This window comes from Microtus pennsylvanicus, chromosome 2 (assembly GCF_037038515.1).
Source record: "Microtus pennsylvanicus isolate mMicPen1 chromosome 2, mMicPen1.hap1, whole genome shotgun sequence".
Taxonomy (NCBI): domain Eukaryota; kingdom Metazoa; phylum Chordata; class Mammalia; order Rodentia; family Cricetidae; genus Microtus; species Microtus pennsylvanicus.
The window spans coordinates 54200489-54212698 of NC_134580.1; positions in this window are offsets into that span (position 1 = coordinate 54200489).

The following is a 12210-nucleotide window of genomic DNA, read 5'->3' on the forward strand; positions in this document are numbered from 1 at the left end:
ACTGATAGGGACCAAGATTCAAGAATATGAGCCTCTGTGGTCATTTTAATGAAAACCACCAAAATCCACATACACAGAGAGAGAGTTGGAGAGAGAGACAGACAGACAGAGAGAGAGAGAAAGAGAGAGAGAGAGAGAGAGAGAGAGAGAGAGAGAGAGAGAGAGAGAGAGAGACTACTATGACCACCACCACCAACAAAATGACATAAAATAACAATCATTACTGGTCGTTAATATTTCTCAATATCAATGGCATCAATTCACCAATAAAAAGACTCAGTTAACAGAATGGATGTAAAAGTGGGATCCATCCTTCTCTTGAATACAAGAAACACACCTCAACATCAAAGATAGACATTACCTCAGAGTAAAAGTTTGGAAAAATATTTTTGAAAGGAATGGACCCAAGAAGCAAGTCGGTATAACCATTCTGATATCTAACAAAATGACTTCCAAACAAAGCTAATCAAAAGAGATGGGGAAGAACAGCTCCCACTCATCAAGGGAAAAATCCACCAAAATGACATCTCAATTATGAACATTATTCCCCAAATACAATGGCACCCACATTTGTAAAAGAAATATTACTAAAGCTTTAATCACACATTCAACCGCATACATTAATAGTGGGAGACTTTAACACCCCACTTTTATCCCTACAGTGGACGGGTCATCCATATAGAAACTTAACAGAGAAATAGTATAACTAACAGACCCAATTTCAATTTTGAGTTGTTAATTAATTGTGCATCAATACTGACTTTGCCACATGGTAATAGTAGAATCTGTATACGTTTTCCAGTCACTTCAGTACGAATGGGACTGTAATATTTCAACCAGAAATTTTCTGATAATGTAGAAAGAAAATCAGTTTAACTCTATCTTATAGGCACAATAGTTAACATATCTAAATTAAAAAGTGTAAGCAGTTGATTTTAGAACATGTAGAGTTACCAACATTTTCCATCAACAAATAAGTACTGTTATCTTTTCACTAAGGAAGACAGGAACAGTAACAGAAAATAATACTATTCTACAGTATTGCTATAGGATAGGGTCATTTCAGGTTTCCTATCCTCAGCTGCCCAAGGAACTAACTGGGGACATCATCTTGGGCTCCTGGGAGCCATTCTAGGTTCAAGTCTTTTGCCAACCCTAAGGTGGCTCCCTTAACTAAGAATTGCGCTTCCGTGCTCCCCTATCCAGCCTTCCTTTATCCCAATCATCCTGTTTCCCCAAGTTCCCCCCATCCTCCCCTTCTCACTTTTCTGTACCCATCTACCCTTACCCCCATCCCACCCTACCCCCAAGATCCCAATTTTCTCCCTGGCAATTTTGTCTACTTCCCATAGCCAAGAGGATAACTATATGTTTTTCCTTGGGTTCACCTTCTTATTTAGCTTCTTTAGGTTCACCAATTATAGACTCCGTGACCTTTATTTATGGCTAGAAACCAATTATGAGTGAGTACATCCCATGTTCATCTTTTTGGGTCTGGGTTACCTCACTCAGAATAGTGTTTTCTATTTCCATCCATTTGCATGCAAAATTCGAGAAGTCGTTGTTTTTTACCGCAGCATAGTACTCTAATGTGTATATATTCCACACTTTCTTCATCCATTCTTCCATTGAAGGGCATCTAGGTTGTTTACAGGTTCTGGCTATTACAGAAATGACCCTATCCTATAGCAATACTGACAAATATCTTGCATATCACCATAGAACCTTCATCTGGTGATGGATGGTGATAGAGACAGAGACCCACACTGGAGCACTGGACTGAGCTCCCAAGGTCCCAATGAGGAGCAGAAGGAGGGAGAACATGAGCAAGGAAGTTAGGACCACGAGGGGTGCACCCACCCACTGAGACAGTGGGGCTGATCTATGGAAGCTCACCAAGGCCACCTGGACTGTGACTGAAAAAAGCATGGGATAAAACCGGACTCTCTGAACATGGCGAACAATGAGGGCTGATGAGAAGCCAAAGACATGGCATGGAGTTTTGATCCTACTTCATGTTCTGGCTTTGTGGGAGCCTAGCCAGTTTGGATGTTCACCTTCTTAGACATGGACGGAGGTGGGAGGACCTTGGACTTTCCACAGGGTAGGAAACCCTGACTGCTCTTTGGACTGGAGAGGGAGGGGGAGAGGAGTGGGGGGAGGGGGAGAAGGGTGGGAGGAGGGGGAGGGAAATGGGAGGCTGGGAGGAAGCGGAAACTTTTTTTTCCTTTTTGCAATAAAAAAAAAGAATAATAATACTATTCTACAAGTGAAATAAGTACTATTTATATTCCATTGTGTAAGAATATTTAAAATGTATCTAATTATATGATAAAAGAAATTACCAAAGAGTAGTCTATGATCCCAACTTGACATTTATCATAATAAAATCTTCTGTTCCATTTTATTTTGTCCATTTAAAGAGTTTAGTCTGAAATCTGTATTTGATTTTGCACTTGTGTTTTTATGATTTGTTCTGCTTTGGGGTAAGTCCACAGTGTTCTCTTCATTTCATACTTTAAAAACAACCTCACTGCCAACAGATTTTTCAATATCACATTAAAATACAGAAAAGTAATGTTGTGTTTTAGGAGCATACTAACTTTAATAAGTGAACAAAATGAAAGTTTAAACATTGCAATTAGTTAACAGGCTATTGAATGTTTATTATGCCTCGAATGGTTAAGAAGCATTTCAAATTGTAGAGCTATACTTTTGATCATGACATTCTCTTAGTGCACACATAGACATACAAAACAGTCTACAGAAATTTTGTGGAAGAGGTAATTCATGCATATGAATCTTAGTACAGCTCTTTAAAAACCCTTAGGGTTTTAAATATTGCTTATGAAATGTGAAGAGCTATATTCTCACAGTTGTATATTTCAGAACATCCTCCTTTCACCAAAGATGTAAGAATCAAATTACTATTGTACACATAACTATATACTATTGATATGCAAAGCATTATCTGTTCAGGGATATCTTCTGATGTTTCATTTTTATTGTAATGATACAACTTAAGCTCAGCTCACTTTTAACAATGTTAAAGATCAAGGTTTGCTGGAGTTCATTGGAATCTTAGCTATGAGATACTTTCTTCAAATCTCCCTTTTTTTAAACTGTCGTCTTTGTCTGTTTTGGAATCTTTTTGCTAATGTTGCCAGTAGGCAAAAAACCTTTAGATATTTCAGATGCATAAAAGATAATATTCAAATGACTTTGTCTTATAACTTGAATATGCAGACGAGTGATGCAAAAGAGGCTTATATTTTTTAGTTAAACTGTGTGCCATTTACTTTGGGTTGACAAATTCCCTGTAGAAGAAATAATCTTGGATAGCACTTATTGACTAAACAGATCAGACTGACAATATAATTAGGATGGCAAATATTGATCTCTAAGGATACCAGGTTTTCATAATCCCTTTCTGAGTGACTGCATCATTAAAAACATTCACCTGGACAAACAATATAAACAGTTATTGCTAAAAGTTGCCCAATAGTTTGAGAATTGTTACAGTAGATTTGGTGTTCCTTATTTTTCATCACATAAAAGTATTATGATTAAATATTTCAGCATGTCGTAATTGTGATTAAAATGAGTTAAAACTGTGTAAACAGTATCTCAAACATATCTCTTTTCCTTTACTTGTTTTCCCCATATGTTGGGATGACCTACTCTGTTAGTCTATCTATCTGGACTTGGTAACTATGTGAACAGTAATTCACTGCTTTTTGTTTGGACCAGTGAATTGTTTCAGAACTGCCCCCAGCAAAGATAATGAGTTAAAGATCCCAATTGTCAGCTGGAAAAAAATGAGAAAGAAGTTTCTAGTACAGATTTGGAATCATTTCACAAGGGGCTGATGTGGCTACAGTATGTCTATCACAACACTATAGAATATAGTTTTATATATGGTGAAATTCAATCTGCTTTCACCATGATATATCTGTTTACATATAATTCTAATAAATGTGTAAATATGAGTTAATGCTCTAATTTAAGACTTATATTTTATAATAAAGTCAGAGTAAAAATTTTCACAAACATATAACGGAGAAGAATGACAAATGGATAAAATTGATAATGATACGATGATTTTTTTCCCACTGTCCCCAAATGCTTTGACCAAAAATTCTTTTCTATTAAATACAGTCATATATAATCATAAGATTTCTCTTTTGGAAGAAAAATAAAGCATGTTTACATATTTCAATTTGATAAGTTATGTAAATATGTTTCCATTTGTTTGTTGGTTTTGTTCATGTTCAATGACCACAGAAAACACAAATGTGAAACCTAACTCTCAGGGGTGAATGAGTTTTATTGTCTTCCTTCATGTTTGGAAAAGGAACAAAGAACTTATTTTTTCTAATATCAGTCCCACTTATTAGCCTAATGATTAATATTAAAACTGTAGTGTTAACTATCCAATGCATGTTGAAAACTCATACTTTAAATGATCTTATCTTAATGTGCAAATGGCAAAATAACTGTACCCATTGGAAATGATCATAGAGGAAATATGTTCATAGTACATTAGATAGTTCTTAATTTAAAGATAATTTCACAGGTGCCATCGGTATTTAAAGGATACTGACTTCAATAAGACTTAAATAAGAATGACTTGAAATCTGAAGTGAAAAAGTTCATGTGAATGCTGAAGCACTTCCCTGGTTCCTAGCTGTTTCTAACAACTTACAGAAGACTTCAATTGAACCTCAGGAGTGAATGTGTCCTATTGGCAGGTCAGGATCCTGATGAGACCTCAGGAAAATCACAATGGCATCATGAATAAAAGAACCTGATGAAATCTGACATGGATAAGCAGGTAGCAAAGAAAACTGTCAGAAATGAAGGTTATGGCATTCATTAATGAGTCATTAACCTCCAGCTAGTTGACAAATACTTCCATTTGAATTTTAGCACGGTATAGCCAAAAACTGAATTGGAGGACTCAGCTTCTAGTTTATATTCAATGATGCAATTTATCACATACACTGATTTTGTGAAATAAAATAGTTATTTAACTATTGGTACAAAAAGGTTGTAAAGTCTATATAACTTTACAGAAAGATTTATAATTATATTTGATTTTTATTTGTCCCAGTTTCTGAGAGCAGTTTTTTATAATAGCCTTGAAGTAAGTCATATACCTAAAGCTATCCCTCCATATGATTTTATCTTATTGTGCATGGAACAACTTATATTTTTAATAAAATGGGTATTTCTATGAAGCGCTTTTCTAATGGGTCAATGTGACAAAATTAATTACTTATCAATCTTTTGAATGTATTGTAGTTATAGAAATTAGAAAACATTTGTAATAGTAATGATGAAAATATTTATAGTGACAAGAGATAGTAGCACACCAAATATATTGGGGATTTAATTACAGGGCAGGATAAATGCCAAAGGCACAATTTTTTGGAAACTTTTAAAGAGATGGTGCTGTTAAGTTTTCTCTTTCTTTTCCCCCGTAAAGGAATCTGTGAGACAAAATAATTAGATACATAGCACAAGTATACATCACTAAAAATTAAAGGTAAATATATTAATAAAAGTAAATACAGAGGTATATTTATTTCAAGAGATTAACATACTAAGATATATATACACATGCCTATGCATAATCATATACATATATATGTTTCTGAATTACAACAAAAATAGTATGCATAATCTTTAGAAAAAAAACTTAAATGTATTGATGGGGAAATACCTGTTGGTATTATTTAAATCATTAATGTATGCATAGAAATATACTCAATATAAACACGCACGTTTTTTAAGGAAGACTGGAATCATAATCATCTTACATAAATATGTAAATGGTAGTTTGCATAATGAATATGTGTGTATGTGTAGGGCAGAAATAGTAGATTATATGACTTAATGAATATAAAGACCTTAGTCTCGGATATATTAATCAATAATAGAATATTAGATATTCTAAATGGTATCTGTAGGACACAAATGCTACTAATAAACTTCTTGTTTCTCTTCCTATGCTGTTGTGCTTTTAACTAAATAATTAGCTATTGTTAATTTATATATGAGTTTTGGCCTTTAGCATCCTCATCAGCGTTATAATTTGTGAATTCACAGGGAATTAGAAAATTCACTTAAAATTTCTAATAATTTGTCATTTGAAGTGCTGTTTGATGCTGATGACTCACCCATTGTGCTTGTCTGCTATGTACTTGCCTAGCAGTTATCCCAAGATGCTGACCACAAGATGGCAGTGTCCTTAGAGAACCAACTCTTTTAAACTTCCATCCGTGTTTCAATATCAACCTTAGCTTTGTAAAAATAAGCCATCTTTCAGTATAGCCAAACAATATTCATATTAAAAACAAAACAACATAGAGAGTAGTGATCCAAACCAATAAAAGAGTTTTGAATAAAAAAATGTTTCATTTTTTGTCATTTGTATTTTTAAATTTTCAGTTAATTTTCATTTTATGAAAAAATATTAATTTATATTGTGATAGTCCTCATGATTGTATTCATCTGGGCTAGACAAAGACTTTTAAAGCATCCAGATTTGAGGACTGAATAGCCACTGGATTCTCAAGTTTATTTGGGAGGGATTTATTTTTTATTTTTAAATTATTTTTATTATTTTTTATTTATTTTATGGATTATCCTGATTTTATTATTAATCATAAAATATATCAGCATTCATAAAATTGCATTCTTTCTTATGTAGATTGCAATACATTGACAGCACTCACAACTACCATTAGACTTTCAACCCTCTATCCCGTAGCAAAAAAATAAATACCCTTTGATATACATTCATTTAATCAGTTACTTTCCTTTAAAAAGTCCTAAAAAGGTACTTTCTGATACGTTTTGTCTAGAATAAAACTACAACATATCAACACAAATTGCTTTCACTTTCGTACAATAACCATTTTGCAGTTGAGAAATATGGTGCTTATTTTTACTTTATAAAACCCATTTATATTTTGGTAATTTAGAATTTCCATTCTTCCAATTACTCTTCTTTTCTGATTAGTTTGATTTTCAATCTCTTTTATCTCTGTCAAATTTTATGTACTAAAATAATAAAAGGTAACTAAAAATACAATGTTAACAGACTTCGTCATTCTGGACCTCCTTTCTCTGCCATACCAACTTACTATGTCATATCTAATATAGCATGTATGAGAACATTCTGTCTTGTTGCTGAAATTGCAAATAGAAGACAAATTATTTCATATATAATTTAACAAAAATGCTTGCCATTTAGTTATTTTAGTATTTGTTTTTATTTTTCTTCTGCATACTTGTCATGATGACTTTTAGAGAAAGCTCTTGGAGTGTCATTTTAGTAATCGGTGCCTTTATTCTCTTATCTTAATCTCACTATCATATTCACCTTTCTGTTATTTGACTACTTTTACCTCCAGCCCCCTTTGCTTGTTTTTTTGTCTTCTCTATCTACATATAAGCTCAAAACAGCATATCTTTAAATAAGACTGATATTGAAGATGATTAGATTAGAAATAAAACTCTAGCCAAACCTCATTGATTTTGATTCTAAAAAGTAGTCTCAAATTTCTTTTTTTCTGCATTTTTATACTTCACTATGTCACATATACTTTCTACATTAGCAACTAAAATAAGTTTTAGAAACAAGTACTCATGGACTAATAACCAACTTCTCTGATCATCTCAGATGCTGCTACTAAAATTTTATATAATGCATATGTAATACATTTTATAATATATATTTGTATTATATTTATAGTGTATAAATATGCAATGTATTTATATAACACATATAAGAATACATTGTAATAAGCTATAATTTTATTTGTCCACCACTTGCTCATCACACATATCAGTGTCGATAAGATTGAAATAATCCTTGCTTTCATGGAGATTATATAAATTGAATTAAATCATTTTATATTATTCAAATACTCTAAAACTGATCTTATATTTTACTAACTGATAGCCACCCTTTCAGTTAAATCATTGAGCTATAAAAATTATAATTCTGGCTTGTGATCTTTGTCCTCACTCTATACCACCTCCTGACTGACTTTCCTGCCCTAAATACATCCACATGTTAGGAAAAATTTTAACAATATTTACATAGATTTAACATACACAGTGGCAAACTTGAATCACATGAGTTCAACTTTGATGGTTTCAAAAGCTTCACTTCTTCAGTCATAAAGGAGAAAACGTTAAATATGGATATTTGTAAATTGTTACTCCTTGTCAAGTTTCGTATTCGAGATGTACATTTTTCTTCTTGGTTTAAACAAAGGAAAGCCTCCCCTTTGAATAAAGGCTACCAGAATTTTGTAATGCCATGCTTTCCAGAAGTTTCCATGTTACAACTGCTTAGCTCTAGAGGATCAAACAGCAATTCCCAAAGCAATTCTCTAAAGGAAACCTGGTGTGACAATTCAGCAATTACAAAGATCAAGGAGTTTTATCATTTGAGAGTGTTTCTCTATAAATCAAAAGTTTTCACAACATTACCATAAACAAAATGAAGATAATAAGGTCCATCTGATATTTAATTAAGTTTTAGATATCTGCCTAGAGTATTATTGTTGCTCATATCTTTGAGTTAGTAATTAAGGATTCCCTGTACTCTCTGGAGAGTTGGAAAGGGAGAAATTGTATTTTCAGTTCTGAAGGAGGCATTCATGACTGAAATTTTTATTTACTAGGAAGAGCTATTAAGATAAATATTATAAACAATTGTAGAAAATATTAGTGATACAAAATATAAACAAGAAGTTTTTCAAGAGTTAACACACTTATTTCTGTAAAAACTTTATATTTTTAAGAGAATGTTTCCAAATGTCTTTTTTGTTGCATAAGAAGTTATTTAAATAACCATAATTAGTATCCTTGAATCTCTAAGATAAGAAGGCAAAAAGAAAATTGGATGAAAACAACAGACCAAAGGTCTAATCAATTTGTTCTTTGTGGGTTCATGGTTTTGGCACACATAATATGACCTAGGGTTTGGTCTGAAGAACAAAAATTACCTACGTCTATCATATAAAATTTGAACACTGAGAGGAATGCAAGCTTATAGTACTTACATTATTGGAAGCAGCCTGTTTTCTGAGAAATGCAGTTTCTTAATTGTTGTTCTGTGCCTCACTTTCTTTGTCTTTTGGTGGGTGTAATGATATTTGGTCTCCCTAGCTAGCTTAGCTTTGAGTTAGGTATCTGGGTATGATAGTAGTGGGAATGTCAATGTTGTGCTTGACAACCTGAGATGCTCTACTAAAAGCTGTGCAGACAATTTCCTGTCAGCGATAGAAAAACGTGCTAGGAAGAATTTCTCTGAACAAGCTTAAAGGCGTTCACATTGCTGGAAGACAGGTTCTATGATGTTGTCGATTTCTGATATTCCTTCTTTAGTTTGACAACCTACCAGGAGCTCACTTAAATGAGAATATTCTGTGAAGTGTCTCTGATATTTATTGCTGTCATGTCTCTTGAGTTCTATGGAGAATTGTCAACCCAGCCAATCACTATTAAGTTTTTGATTTACTGGTTATTTTTATAACTATGCTACTTATCAGAAATGATAAGGACTCTCTCATAGGAAAAAAAAACTCAGAATATCACTATTTCTTTTGAAGTAACATATTATATAATTATCTATTAAAACTTTTCTTACTTTAATTTTAACTCGTCTAAACATGATTGTTGGGAGCAATGAAACCTCAGATCCTGAATTTTTTGTAATCCCCTGATTTGACTGCCTACAGCTGCTCTAAGCAGGAGAGCTTCAGGAGTTCCTGATGGCAGGAGAGTGGTTTCTGGTGGGTTTGGCTGGGGCGTGGCTATCTCTATATAATCTGCCCCTGAACACAATAAAGGGGGCATTCCTGGAGAATTTAAGCATGACCCGTGTCTCTGGCTGTTTCTCTGGCTATGTGTGTCTGTGTATTTTAACTATCTAGCCCCCTTTCCCGAAGCTCGCAAACTGGATGCCAGCGCACAGAGCAAAGACACAGGGACGCGGTGTGGGGCACATGATGAAACTTTAGTAGGGGGATGTAAGATTTTAATAATCTCAAAAGAAATTGAGAGTACTTGTTATATATGCCTGTGTTCCCGAGAATGGAGAATGAAGATAGGATTGTAACGACTGTGAGGCTAGCCTGTGCCACTTAGAAAGTTTCAGAAGATGTAGTCTCTTCAAAACAAAATAGAAAGGGAGAGATAGAGAGAAGGGGAGAAGGAAGGAGGGAGAGAGAGGAAAGAGGAAGGGGGAAGAGAGAAAGAGAGAGAGAGAGAGAGAGAGAGAGAGAGAGAGAGAGAGAGAGAGAGAGAGAGAGAGAATATTTACTTGACAATTCTGACAGCATGTTTGAAGCTAAATTGGCCTCTGCATAATCTCCAAGCATTTGTAGATTATCCTGCAAACCTAGTAGGAAATGATAGCATTAAGACCTCAAGGCTCTGTCTCACTTTCCCTGTCTTCAAGCCTCCAGTTATGCCTCTGTCCCTTGTGCATGCACTGCTCTGTTTGTCCATCTTTACCACCTCTCAAACACATTTGTTCCTTTTAATTGCACTTTCCCGTCCTGGATCACAGGACCTAATCAGAGCTGCTGGATCCTGACTGGCAGCCAAAGTGCAATGTTTTCAATGCAAAATTGCAATGTTTTCAGTACAGATAGAATTTCCCTTAATGTTCTCCATTGCTAACGTGTTAATATTACTCTCTAAAACTAATAACTTGTGCTAATTTTGTTAATAATTTCGTTGTCAGATTTTAGCACTCTAATATTTAGTGTGGTCAAAACAAGAATGAAGATATTGGATTATAATTAAATATTAGTTCCATGAGGAAAGGTAGTAGACATAGAATCAAGCAACAAGCTAAAAGCACTACATAAACTTCAATATATTTTAAAAATTAATTTCTAATAAGTTGTAATACTTTTTAAAATATACTAAATTGATTTAAGTAGTAAAACAATTATTCTATTATTTATTGGACTTCTTTGTTTGTAATTGTTATTAGCATGCACAAATTTGTGTAATATATTCTATTTTCAAACAAATGTTGCTTAGCTGTTCTCCTCCTACACTGATCTCCATTTCGTTTCTACCCTGTTTTCCTTCACACACCCACCTCCTTTATGTCTCCACATCATGTACATCCCTGCACTTCCTCACCTTCTTTAAAAAACCTTCTTGTCTCATTTTCCGTTTTTACAGGCTTTCTCGTTCTCTTTCTCACTTTCCCTTCCTCCTTTTCTCCTTCCCTCTCCCTCTCTTGTGTGTGTGTGTTAAGCCACATATTAAATAATAGACAGCCACGCCTATCCATTCCCTTCTTATTCGACTGAGTGCTAGTAAACATGGATGTGTAGGAATATCTGTGGCTCAACATGGTGTCCTTGGAACAACTGTCTAGAAGAAGTGTAACTGGGTCAAATAGTAGATTTGATTTTAAGTTTTTCAGAAATTCCCATTATAATTTTCATAATAATTGCACTGTCTATATTTCCCTTCAGTTGTTATTTCTGGACATCCTATTCAGCATCTACCACATAATAAACCTAAGGTGGAAATTAAAGTTCACTGATAGAAACTTAAAAAACCAATATGGGAGCCGGGCGGTGGTGGCGCACGCCTTTAATCCCAGCACTCGGGAGGCAGAGGCAGGCGGATCTCTGGGAGTTCGAGGCCAGCCTGGTCTACAAGTGCTAGTTCCAGGACAGGAACCAAAAAAGCTACGGAGAAACCCTGTCTCGAAAAATCCAAAAAATAAAAATAAAATAAAAAACCAAATTTGGGAACTATATTATTGAACTAGTTTCTGTGATCCTGGATTGCAAATTAATATCATGAATAAGGTTATATTAACAAAAGTAATCTATAGATCAATGCAATTCTCACCTAAATTTAGTGATATTTTTCATAGAACTAGAGAACAGTAGCAAGAATAATATGGACACATAAAAGAATACAAAGAACCAAAATAATCCTAAGGCGAAAGAACTGGAAGTATTACGACACTTAATCTCAAAGTATACTGGAGAAGTATAATGACAAACAATTCTAGTAGTGTCTGAAAAGACACGCAAAGTGAGTGAGTAAAATAGAGAATACAGAAAGAATACTGCAGAGCTACAGTTTTCTAAGTTTTGAAATTATTGTCAAAAACATAGTGAAAAACAAACAGAAGTATTCGATCAAATG